Source organism: Astatotilapia calliptera, chromosome 3, assembly GCF_964374335.1.
Source record: "Astatotilapia calliptera chromosome 3, fAstCal68.1, whole genome shotgun sequence".
In the NCBI taxonomy this organism is placed as follows: Eukaryota; Metazoa; Chordata; class Actinopteri; order Cichliformes; family Cichlidae; genus Astatotilapia; species Astatotilapia calliptera.
In genome coordinates this window covers 18,063,913-18,077,317 of record NC_137424.1, presented here as the reverse complement: position 1 = coordinate 18,077,317, position 13,405 = coordinate 18,063,913, and the positions used below count along the sequence as shown (strand labels likewise).

The window sequence follows — 13,405 nt, the reverse complement described above, 5'->3', positions numbered from 1 at the left end:
GCGGCTGCCGGTCCGAGTGTCAGGTGAACTGAACTTCAGGTAAGAAGTTATGACCTGCAGTCTGTCTGGGTCAGATATAAACCAAGTTTAGGTGGAGTTTATTTTCCTTGTGCTGACTTTTTACAGTCAGTTATAATAACTCCCACTCAGAGGAGACCAGAGATCACATTAACATGTGTGTCTCTGTATTAAGAAACATGACATATTGGCCCAGTTTATTTTTCTTATCATTGTTGTGAGGAGACCATAAATAGCATTTGTATTTTCTGTTGTACAGTTCATTTGCTGTTATGGATAAAAAGTCTTTCTTTGTTTCAAAATAGCTGATAAATATTCGCTGATAGCTGCAAACATCTGCGCACAAATATAATCCTATGAAGTGGTTCTATATAGTGTGTAATTTATTGCTAATGCAATCATATGGCACATTGACTTCTGAGGAAATGTTAGATGCACTCATCATCAGAAAGGTTGCCGACCTAAACCAGGGGGTTTAGAGTATCATAGAGTTTTTGTGGTTTGTTTTCTTTAAGTCATTTCACAGATTTTCTCTATAATTTCAATTCCTTGAATAAAACAACAAATTTAGGGGATGATTTTGTAATCCGACTTTATGTATGAAAGATTTGACTAAACATAAAACAATCTTCCAACTCAGTCGTCATTCTTATCTTGTGAAATCAAACCAAACGTTCTGTTGTCTCTAAATCAGGGATTGATGAAATCTTTGGTTGCATCCATTTATGAACATGTTCTCATTCATATTAAATCGTAGTCTAAGTCCTTCTTTAGAGGGATAAATGTCATTCATTATCTTCAAATGTGTTTCTGTTGTTTTGGGGGGAAGTTTGAAGTCCATTGTTCAAAGTCTGTTAATGAAACTTTATGAAGTTTATGTAGGATGTTTCTCCTATTTTGTATTTGTTTGAATTATGATGTATTTCTGACTCTTGCTGCCATGATGCCAGGTCTCTCTTGAAAACCACATTTTTAATCTCAATTAAATTTTCACCTGGAGAAATAAAGATGATAATAATAATTTTGTCTTCAGGGAATCATTTCTCTGTAAAACAGCTTCTTCTGAAACTCTTGTTACATTTCTTGTTTATTGTTTGCTGGTTGTAGAAAAATGTCATCGTCTCTGTGTGAACTTAAACTCTACATGTGGTGTCAGCTATAAACCAGCTCTAGAGTCTAATAACGATGCTTTTATTATTGTCTGGTATCCAACCTAACCCTGGGCCTCTGGCTGAATGTGAAACACCAGCAGATGTTAAAAACTGTCTGGGTTACACGTGCATCACGTCGTGTGCTTCCTAACATGGATATGATTGGAATCTGGGCCTGTTCAAGCGGTGCTGGTATCATTGTTGTTTCTGAGACTTTCCAAATCTTTACTGGATAAAAACGTAGCAACTGATGGATTTAACATTTAGCTCTCAGACTGTCCCAGAAAAGGCGGAGGTCTGGAAGTTTATGTGAAGCTCTGTCTTGCTGCTCAAGTCTTGTTCTCTCCATCTGCACCTCAGCCATTTGAAATCTTGGCCTTAACTATTGATCTGTTTGGAAATCAGACTGTTGTTGGCTGCTATCAGCCTCCACCTGCTTCCCCCAGCACATCACCGTCTCTGGTCCAACTTTTATCTGAGCTGCATTTTAATGACGTCTTTCAGATGGATGATTTTCATTGGGACTGGCTTTCTTCTGTGTCTGATGATTTTAAGGCACGCTGCTTGTTTTTAAAACTGACTCAAATTATTTAAAGCCTCACACGCCTTGATCCTAAACACCCAGATAAATCTGCTCTTATTGACCTTTTTTAACTAATATGCTGCGTAAGTTTTCCACATCTGCAGTTTTTGCCAACGACCTGAGTGATCACTGCGTAGTTGGTGCTGTGAGAAACACTAAAATCTCACGCTCCGAGCCCGCATCAGTTTGAACTGGGGTCGTATTAAACAGGCTGACAATGTCAGTTTGGGAACATTTACAGGAGAGTTGTGTCTACTTTGTGGACAGACACGCCCCTTTTTGCCAGGTCAGGGTGAAAGGTCGGGACAGGCCTGGTTTGGTTCAGTACCGGCCGATCTCCTACATGAGAGAAACCAGGCCTGGGCAGGAAGTCTGGCTCTGATGCTGATTGGCTACGTTTTCATTAGCTGTGTAATCGGATTACTGCCTCCATCATCAAGATGTAACTATTTTTTACTTTAACGACTGACAGTCCAAACGACCGTAGGAGGTTTTGGCAAACTATAAAGTGTCTCTGCCAGCTGTGACTCCTCAGAGCTTCCTCCTCACTTAAATATCGACTCCACTCCTGTGTCAGACAAAACTGAAATGTTGCTTTAACAAACACTTTGTTGCTTCTTGTTCTTTGTTCAGCACAGTATCTGATGGTAAACCTCTTGCACACAACTCTGCTCGTAGTTCCTGCTTACTGATACCTTTTCCTTCACACCTGTCACAGTAGAAGAGGTTTGTAAGGCTTTGAATAGCCCCAACACCAGAAACTCGTCCTCACAATCGTTCTCCTTCCTTCTTGCACTTGGCTGCAAATATCATAGCTGAGCCAGTGTCTTATATTTTTAATCTTTCTCTACAACAGAAGAACACCACTATACTCTGTGTTCTCTGGTTAACTGGTCCTCATTGGTCTTACACAGGATGGTCCATTAGTATCATTTTATCTATCAATCTGTTTCTGGGTTACTGCCTCCTATTCATCAGAGTACATGTTAGGCAAACAGTTTAGTCACAGCCTGCAGTCTCAGGACATCATTACATCCACTGTTCCATCAGTTCATGCAGAGCTTGGGAAGAAGGCGTTCTCCTTTTCTGCTCCGTCTTCATGGAAAACATAACCGAAGGATTTAAGGCTCTCCGTTGATTTCACTTGCAGACTTCAAAAGACGTACACATGTTTTTGTGAAACCATCTCTGGGAACTTGTTCTCGTTTTTAATGTGACTGAGTACATTACACAAACTTTTCTCTTATTGTTGTAATTTTAATATGTGTGTCTGGAACAGGTCTCTCTTGTAAATGAGACACTGAGTCTCAATGAGCCGACCTGTATAAATAAAGCTTCAATTACAAAGTCCTTTGTATAAAAGCTCCTTCAGCTGCCAGTGGGACGTGCTGTGGCACTATCGGTTGCTGAACCTTTATATTGTTAGTTAGAAACTACAAATATAATGGCTCACTGTATTTCAGAATCAGAGAAACTTTATTAATCCAGGAGGGAAACTGAGTTGTCATAGCAGCAAATATACAAGAAACAACAAGCACTCATATAAAGTGAGTGTAGAAACAGAGTTATGATAAATAAATATTCAGATAAATAATATCAATATATAATATAAATAATCTATAATCCAGTTTTGAGTTCCCTCCCCAGACACCTTAACGCCCACTCACATCCTGGGCCATCTGACCTCAGGAAATCACATGATAGGGTGGGGCCAGGTTTCACAATGAGCTCACCCGAAACCCTGGCTGATTAGGACCCCCACCCGCTTTCACACCTTGGCTCATGTGATTACGTAGAGGATCATCAGGGGGTCCTTTGTCCCTCTTTGGGGGGAAACTCCCACTGGGTTTAAATCTGGGACTCCCCACCAACTGACCCTTAGAACTGAAGAAGCTTCTCAGATGAGAGGTGAAACATCTTCAAGCAACTCAAAGAAGTCCAGACGCTTTTCTTTGCAAGCTCCTTAGTCTACAATGACCTGGATGACTGAGAACCGTCACAGACAACTCAGTCCCATATTTTAGGTCATTCTGAATAAATCGTTCATGCCCTCTCTTTGGAAAGAAGCTGTTGTGGTTCCTGGTCCTAAATCTAGTCGTCCAAAAGTTCTAAACGACTTCAGGCCTGCTGCCCTCACCTCAGTCTTTGAAAAAATCATCAGAAATGTGATTATGGAAGACACTGAACTTCAGCTTGATTCAATGCAGATTGCACATAAGCCCAATAGAGGAGTGGAGGACGTGCTTTTGATTCTACTTCACCTGATTGTCAAACATGTAGAGAGTAAAGGACTTCAGTTCATCGATTTCTCTGCTTCTTTCAATAACACAGCCCCAGATTTCAATCAAAAGACTTTTAGAACAGTTTGAAATCCGGACAAACCTGAGCAAGTGCAGTCATATAAATATCTTGATGACAAATGCTATTATTTTTCTGTAAAGCAAATTGACCTAAAAGTAAAGTAACCTTGATATGTCAGGATGTAGATGTCCCACCCAACAACGTCACCCAGCCCTGAAACATCGGTACTGTTCAAGGCAGCATTGCTGTCCACACGTCCATCAGAGTGTTTCTTTGGACTTCATGGTGTTGCTGCTCCCAGTATTCTCTGAGACAACCTCTGAGGCCGTCACAGAGCAGCTGTATTTGTACTGACATTACATTACACACAGGTGCACTCTATTTAGTCATTAGCACTCATCAGGCAATGTCTATGGGCAACTGACTGCACTCAGACCAAAGGGGGCTGAATAATAATGCACATAACAATTCTCTTCACTCTGCTGACAAGAGATTCAACCCCCACTATGAGCACCTTCTAAAGAGCACCATTGAGAGTATCCTCACCAACTGCATCACTGTGTGGTATGACTCCTGCACTGGGTCCTGCAGGAAAAATATGACAACGGGTAGTGAGAGCAGTGGAGAGGATTGCAGGGTCCTCTCTTGCCTCCCTCCCCAGGAGATCTACTGTGCCTGCCTCATTCGAAAGGTCCTCTTCATTACAGGTGACTCCACTCATCTCTTCAACAGCGTCTTCAGTTTGCTGCCATCAGGAAGGATACTGAAGAGACCTTTTGACCTTTACATTTTCGTTAATATCTTTAAAACAGAAGCAGCAGAAACGAGAATTTTAGCAGCACAAACCAGCACAAGCGTAGCACAGTTGATTGACACCAGTTTTGTTTGATTTAATTAATGTGGGGGGGCTGGTTGACCTCTGGGGACCTCTAGAAATTTTCTTGAATATCTTTAAAATGATAGCAGCACAAACAAAAATTTTTACAGCACAAACGTAGCATAAACGTTTGATACCACTTTTGTTGGATTTGAAGAAGGTGGGGGGTCGCGGGAAAAACCAGCAAAAGAACTCGAGCAGCCGGGCTATGTAAAAGGTGTAGGGGGGCATGTTTGCGGTCACGTCCAGCGGGTGTGTGGGCTGTTTGAGTCATCTGTTACCAGGCAAACTCCAATGCAGCAGGCTGCTGAACACACACAGGCCTCCTGCATCCTCCTCTTCAGCTCTGCTTGCCCGATATCGTGACCTAAGCAGGGTCGGGCCTGGTCAGTACTTGGATGGGAGACCGCCTGGGAAAACCAGGTGCTGTAAGCTTTTGCACTTCCACACACAAACTGCAGAGGGCACTTCTGCTCCTGCTTGTGCTTAGAGGCATGAGAAGTTAACATTTATGGGTGATAAAATCCTTTTTCTATATTTTTAACATGAGAATATCAGTTTTCCATCTTGTGTTCCAGAGTAATCGGACAAAAGACAAACGTAGAACAAGGAAAAAAGAGGCCAAGTGTCTCACCTATAAAACAAAATGACTGTTTTCTGAATAGTCTCACACAGATAAACATTTGCAGGGAATACCTTTTCCTTCAAAACAAACGTCACAGACTGTGTTTTTCTTTACTGATTGTATTTGAGTAGAAACTCAGATTAAAATGGCATCAGTGCTCATAAAATGATTTAACTGTAAAAGTAGGTGTAGTGGATCACTTTGCATAGATCTAGATAAAAGTGCTGTAAGCAAAGACTACAGTGGTCATTGAGCAGCTGTTCCTATAATGTGAATCTGGGATAAAGGCACAGATTATTTGTTTGCCTTTGTTTCCTGGTTCTTTCTTTCTTATCCAAATGGAAAAAGAGAGCATAAAAGTACTGTTTACAAGCAGCTTATCTATCTCATTGTGCCCACTATCATAAAATCTTGGTTGACTGAGCACTGAGCCATCTACCACTCGAAACTGAACCTGTGTGGGACAACAACAAAGTCCAGTATACTAAGTTTCAGTAATGTGCAGTTTTTTCTGTGGAAGATGTAAATCTAAATAGATGTCCTATTGTATGCATAATATACCACTGAACTTTATAAAACAACTTCTAAAAGCAAATTTCGATTTATTTTAGATTTTCTCAAATCCAAACAGTGCTAAAAGCATGCACACAGTCAAATATTTTTCATACGAGGTGCTGAAGGTTCTGCAATGTTCTGTCAGTGCGCCCCAGGGCAGCTGTGGCTACAATGTAGCTGCCATCACCAGTGTGTGAATGTGTGAATGATGTATCTGTGGCTTTTTGTCACACTTGGAAACCACGGTGTTGTGCAGCTATTTGCCTTGTTGCAGGGTTTTTAAAAAACTGCAGTTTTGATTTTAGTGAAAGACACCGTCTCATGACTCATTGAGTGCCGCGACTGACGAGCCAATCCGTGGCCTGCAGTCTGACGATGTCACATTTCCTGACTGCTTGGAACCCCGACTAAGTCGTCCTGTAGCCCACATCATAATGTTTCCATCTCTCTGCTTGACTGCGGGGATGCTATTTTTTGCATCACACTCCTATTTCAAAAGGTCAGTTAAAGCCACATAATTGGAATTTGGTTTCATCTCCCCACAGCACTTTCTCCAAAGTCTTCCCTGAATCATTTAGATGTTCACTGGCACTTGAGATGGGCCTATACATGTTTCTCCTTGAACAGGTAGCTACCCTATGTTAGCCTAGCTTTCTATCACTGATGCTCTGTGTGTATTGTTATGGTTCAAAATATGGGGATGGAGACAAGAGACAAGAGAAAAAACCACAATAACAACACTGGTCCGGTCGGGTTGAGTCAAACGATGATTTTAATGATCACACGCGTGGGAGATGGACACCGTATGCAGACAGCCTCAGATCTCAAAATGGTGGAGCATTGCTCAAACTCTTATAGCCTCTGGTTCTCCCACCTTATCATAAAAGCCTAAACATTCACATGCTTTTCTCTCACACGGCGTCTAAGCTACGACCTTGGCTCCCCGTTTATCTGCTCCTGCTGAGTTGGGGCAGAAAACTCCAGCATGCTCTGTTCTCTTCTAATCAGACAAATAAGGCGATGGCTTTCTGCGAACAGTATTATGCATCATAAAACAATATCATTCATCCACAATAAATCAGCAGTCTACTTTAATGCAAATCAGTTTAACTAATGCAATAGTTGTCAGCTTCTTCTAATTCAGGAGAATAATGCAAACTAAAACTACATAATAATTCACAATCTTTAGTTAGGGGTATAACATGGCATAAAATAATATTATAATCTAACAGTATGCTGCTGCCTCTCTCTCATGTTACTTAAAAAATTAACCCCACAGCTTCAATAACCGTATCTAAAAATCTCTCAGTGAAAGTTACGGTTGTAGGTTTGGAAACATTTTGGGGTAGCCAGTGTTAAATAGAGACAGGGCCACATTCTTTATCTAGTCATTGTAATGAAAGAAGCACATTAAAAACTATATGAGAGTTTGCTTTTAACAAGCATGTAATGACTCTACTTAGTTTAGGTAGTCTTAGGGAGTCAAACTGAAAGTAGCATTTTGTGGATGTTTTCCCTGCTGCCCGATCCCATCAGTCTCTTAAAGCATCATTTCTTATGCGCCCTGGTGTGACAGTGGTTTCATGGCGCTACAGGTTACCTGAGCACATCAGGTATATTACGGTTGAAAACGAGTGCCCGGCCTTCCAGTGGGTGTTCGACCCCTCGTGCACAGCTCAGGAGTCTAAACGACCCAGCAGTTATGGACATGTGTGTTTTTGGTGTGCTGTCCCTCGTTCTCCCTGCTTGCAGGTATATCTGTGTGTGTGTGTGTGGATGCCGGAGTTTCTGAGAGCACCTGTTTACAGGCACCTTCAGGCCTGGTGGGTGTGGCCCTGCCAGGTGGTTGGCCACACTTGAAGACCATCACACAGCTGATCAAGCCTTGTCAGAGGAGCTACTTGAGAATGCGGTGGCGCTCTCTCTGACGCTGGATCATTGCGTGACTTCACGTTAGTCTCTCGGCCAGTCAGTACGGATAGTCTGCCGCATTGTATGTGTCTTACGGCTGCCTGTTTGTTATCTCCCCAGGAGAAGCGTGGAGACGAGAGGGCAGCGAGCACGGGGTGCTCAGACACTGAGGAGCGGAGACAAGGAACACTAGCACTGGGAAGAGGACATTTCACGGGAGTCGGGAACGCACTGCGGATTTATTGTTATTTTCCATTCACTGTAAATAAACGCACTGCTTGCATTCAGAGCTCCGTGCCTGGCTCCTCCTTCCTCACATCCCCACGGTTGACGCTGGCCAACCGTGACAAATAGCTTTTCTTAGATTCATTATTAGTTCAACATTGACAAATAGTAGTTGACTAATATCAGGAGCCAAAAAGAAAACAAAAAACAAACTAAATAAATATTTCAGACGCTGAAAATAAATTATTACGGTTGTTTAAATTTGCTGTCAGCAAGTTAGGTCTAATGCATGTAGTCAATCTAATGAATCAATATTACATGTAAAAAGTACAGAACTGAAAATGAAACTAAAATATAACGGTAAATGAACTGGTTCTTGTATAAAACCTTTCTACTCTCTACAACTTGCCTCATTCATGCACTCACTTTTTTCTATGCTTTTTCTCTGTAAGTGCTTTCTATCTAACATTAATACGCATTCATCCTCCCGATGGATGCATCGGAGAGCAACTTGGGGTTAGCGTCTTGCCCAAGGATATTTGGCATGCAGGCTGGAGCAGGCGGGGATTGAACCAGCAACTTTCTGATTAGTAGGTTTCCTGCTCTACCTGAGCTACAGACACCCCAATTTGTGGTGCTCTGGAAACAACACGTTCTCATCCCAACAGGTAACGATGCTATGTGACAAATCATCGGTATGTGTAAATGTGTTTTTTGTTCTAATCATGAATCGCTTTGTAAAACAAGACCTGATAGGGTTAAGGTTAAAGTTATGGTTAGAGTTAATGTTAGGGATAGGGCTGGAATGGACGGCTGGAGCCTCTCCTCCAAGTGTGTGTTACTGCCGCCATCAGCATTCTGTTGTATTCTGTTGTCTGCTTTTCTCTGTAAGCGCTTCGAGCCTGTACTTTTTTGCTTTAGCTGAGTAATGAAGTTGAATCAGTACTTTAACTTTCACTGGAACAATAGTATTTTTACTTCTACTTAAGTGGAGAATGTCTGATCTTTTGCCAACTCTGGCTGTCTCTCAGTCTTGGAATACCCACTTGTTGTCCAGCGGTGTCCTGGGAATATGGGAACTAGACAGACTGGGGAAACAATGGGAGGAGACACAAAGATGGAATCACTTTTACCATCTTTTATGTATTTGCTGGTCGTCTTATTTCTTCTATTTTGCAAGCACAGTGTTGCAATCATTGTCTTTGTGGTACAATGACACAGGTAGAATGCAGGTGTTTTCATGTAACACGATGCCAGAAAGATGAGTAATGTGTTTTGAAGAGAAGATAAAACATCATGTTTGAACAAAGATAAGCAGCAGACACGTCTGTGTGTGAGTTGTTCAGGTTCAGTAAGAAGGTAATATGTCTGCAGAATTTGTAATTCTTATGAAGATATTGCTTGTACAATAAATAAAATCCATTTAACTTCTTCTGGAGAGTGTCTTTATATATTTAGTCATTTTGGGGCGATCCTTTATTTAGTAGTAACTCTAGTCGGGGATATATATCAGAGTTTACTTTCAGATATGAGCATTGTGTTTCCTGTGGATGAATGAATGAATTATTTATTTATGTAATTTTTGAAAGACTGGCTCATGTAAAATCTCTGAAAGTATGACAAAGCTCTCCTGTTACACTTTATGGACACCTGAGCGTCACCATGAGGGCCTGTCTTTATTCACTTTATTCACTGAAATCCACTTTTATAATGAATTCACAGTAATCACTGACACCTTCAGAGCATTACATTCATTAAAGACGTCTTCTACACCTACTCTTCCAGACGACCGACACATACTTCAACCACTGCAGGTTAACCAGCCACTCATCAGTAAAGCAAAAACTAAATGTAAATGTCCTCATGTGGAAAAGACTGAAACACAACTCCCATATATCACTAATGTAACAGATCCATTTAGGGAGAGTGAGAACACTAGGCTGGATGTGTTTTAATGCAGGAACATTCATCATGTCTTCAGTTCAACAAATCATTTACATTGAATATGTGAGCTGGATGGTTACACGACACAATGTGATTGTCAACAATAACTGCAATGAACGCTGGTTTGAGGGCGGAGTCAAGGAGGCCATTTACGTGAAAAGGGAAAGACCCTCTCTGAATCAAGGAGGGGGCCTAAGGGTACATCTGTCACCATCTTACAATGCTGTGATTGCAGCCGTTCTCCAACTCTCTGTGAATGGTACTCAGGACCATTGATCAGTGGTTGTTGATCAATGGTCATGAGAATTTGCATAATCATGATTAAGGAACTGACCTCCCAGCCCATTGTTCCTTCAGTCGGCTGGTTTCTCTGACTGAAAACGCTACGTCCAGAAGAACAGAATCAACTTTTGGAGATTTACTTCCCTGATGATTGAGCACGCATCAAGACCTTTTAATCAGGCCAACAAATATCTTGTACTCAATTTTAGCAGCAGCCATTGTGACACTGATGATAAAACTTGTGTAAAAGTGCGAAGCTGTAAAAAAGTAATTATAAAAAAGCGTTTTTGTAGCTGAATGTTACTGGATAGCTGTTTCATCTGTAACACATCAAAATAACCTGCTAAGGTTTAATAGGCTATAAGGAACACACTCACTTCCTGAGCCCTGGGCAATAAGAGACGTTTTGTGTTTTATAATTTATTGATATGTTTGATCCTTTCTGACCTGCGTTAATGAAGCAGTCATTAGAGCACCATGTCCGCTAGAATAGTTCTGTAGTTTGATGCTTGAGTCGTTGCAGACTTGTTGAAACTCCCTCACCCGTCAAAGCAGCGTCTTTGTTATTCGCGTCCAGCAGATGGCAGTGTTTCACTGTCTGACGGCTGTCTGAAGCTTCAGCTGGATTATCCGTTTTCATGTTTGATTAGAGGTTTGTGTGTGTGTGTGTGTGTGTGTGGGTTTTTAGCCACGAGTTGTCCACGATAAAGCATATTGAATGGCCTGTCTAATATTGTTAGAATTCTCCTTTGGGTTAGTTTCATTACTCAATCGGGACATTTATTTGGAAAAAGAAAAAAAGAGGGAAAAAAAGAGAAAAAAAAAGAAAAGAATTAAAAATAAATAAATCCTCATAGTTTACATTTACAAATATCAATACTGAATGTTACGTCCCTCTGCAGCTTCTAATCGTCTCAGTGTTTTCAGCTGGTGCTAATTAGCCACACCTAGTCAGGTGTGGATAAAAGCATACCTGAGGCAAGCTTCCCGGCAGTGCACTAGTCTTTGCCTTGGTGGCACCAGCCATTTTAGCCAACCTGGTTTTCCATTTTAGGATGAAACCTCTTCTCACCCACACTCTGCTATTCATCTCTGTTTTTATGTTGCGGCTTTTGAGCCGGGTCGTAACACTGAAGATTACAAAGATCAACATTAAGACCAGTCTGTGCATTCAAAGCAGTGACAGAAAAGAGTGTGGGGCATTAACCCCCACTCACTTCACAGTTCACAGCGAGCTTCGTCGAAATTTACAATGAGACCCTGAGGGACCTTGTGTTCACCGGCAAGTCCAGCAAGAGACCTGAGCATGAGATCCGCAAGACAGCCAGCAACGAATTGACAATCACTAATCTCACCTATGAGCGGGTCTCCAATGAGGATCAGGTACAGCAGACAGACATCTGTAGCTCAGAACAAATTAATTTCAAATCTGCTGACAAATTGTTACCAAACTTTGAAAATACATCAAACTTTATCGATGCTCTATGTTTTAAAACGTTCCCTCGTCCTCTCAGGTTCTCCGTCTGATTGCTTTGGCCAATCAGAATCGCTCCACTGCCCAGACAGCCCAGAATGACCGCTCGTCTCGCTCCCACTCAGTCTTCCAGCTGGATATTGAGGGAGTTAATGCCGGCAGGGATGTCAAGTGCAAATGTATCACACTGGAAGTACCAGCATCAGGAATGTGGTTTCTTGTTTTTGGATCTATAATATTTAGTCTGGTTAGTTATTGTTACTGTAACCAGTGCAAAATCTGCTCTGATGACTCAACGTTAATGTTTGAGCCCCTGAGCGCTAAAAGAAGTGTTTTGTAAAGTATTAAAACTACCTTTAATGGAAGGAAAAACGGATCACTGCTTCCTATAAGAGTTGGTTTTCTCTGTGTGTGTAGCCACTCTGTGCCTGGTGGACTTGGCTGGCAGTGAGCGAATGGTGAAGAGCCAGTCTCAGGGTGACCGTTTCAAAGAGATGACCGCCATCAACAGCTCACTGTCCAACCTGGGCGTCGTTATCGCCGCTCTGGCCAAAAAGGTCTGCAGCTGACTGGTTTTTTTAAGGAAGCAAAAGAAGATCAGATCAGATGAGCATGATGTGTCTATTGGAAACAAGTTCAAAGAATTGTCTAATAATGAGTTGCTGTGCATCCACACTGCCTGACATATTTTACCTTTACAAATAAAGCAGGTACAACAGATTCATATACCAAAACAAATGTCAGGAACTTCACCAGATCACAGGGCATTGATCCTTTCTCTCTCTCGCTTTTTTTTTTTTACTCATCTCTGGAATTTTTCTTTTGTGTTGATCTTTACTCATACCAAGGCTGCTGGCTTGGGGCTGGCTATGAGCTCTGGATAGCTTTAACTTTAACAACATCTTCTTCTTCCTTACCTTCTTTAAAATATTCAATGTTCAGCTGGGTGAGGGTGATTTAAGGGTCTGTGGAGTTTGATGTTGGAAACACAGTGAGGCGGTTTGCCTCTAACAACAGGTTAGTGTGTGTCTGTGAGTGTGTGTGCCTATATGTCTGTGGCACTGTGCACATATATGAAACTAGCTGGCTTGTAATCAGACATACTGGAAGCTGATCAGCCAGTCACTACTCCATGTCGAGAAGTTGAATATCGTCTGATTCCGATCCCTGGCCAGTTGATCGGTCCATTTGTACTTTGTACTAAGGATCTGACAGATTAAACAACATTTAATGTCGACTTTGAAGGATATTTGAATACTCTTTACGGGGTAATGTGTACAGAAGTTCAGGGTTGCGCTGTATGCATTTAAAAATGTCTTACTTTGTTCATAATCTAGCAGCTATACACAGGTCAGAGGTGGAAGTAGGTGGCACTTAAATTTCATTTAAATGAATGGTCTTTGATTAAACTGTTACTTTTCACATCATCTCTTTTAATCCAAATTACATAAATCTAAAA

General features: G+C 41.5%; 1 protein-coding gene across 1 annotated transcript in view; it reads left to right on the top strand.

The window, feature by feature from the left end:
* LOC145422991 (protein NLRC3-like) overlaps positions 1-13,405 on the top strand; it is a 146,781-nt gene that overhangs the window by 17,440 nt on the left and 115,936 nt on the right. The gene's annotated exons all lie outside the window — the stretch shown is intronic.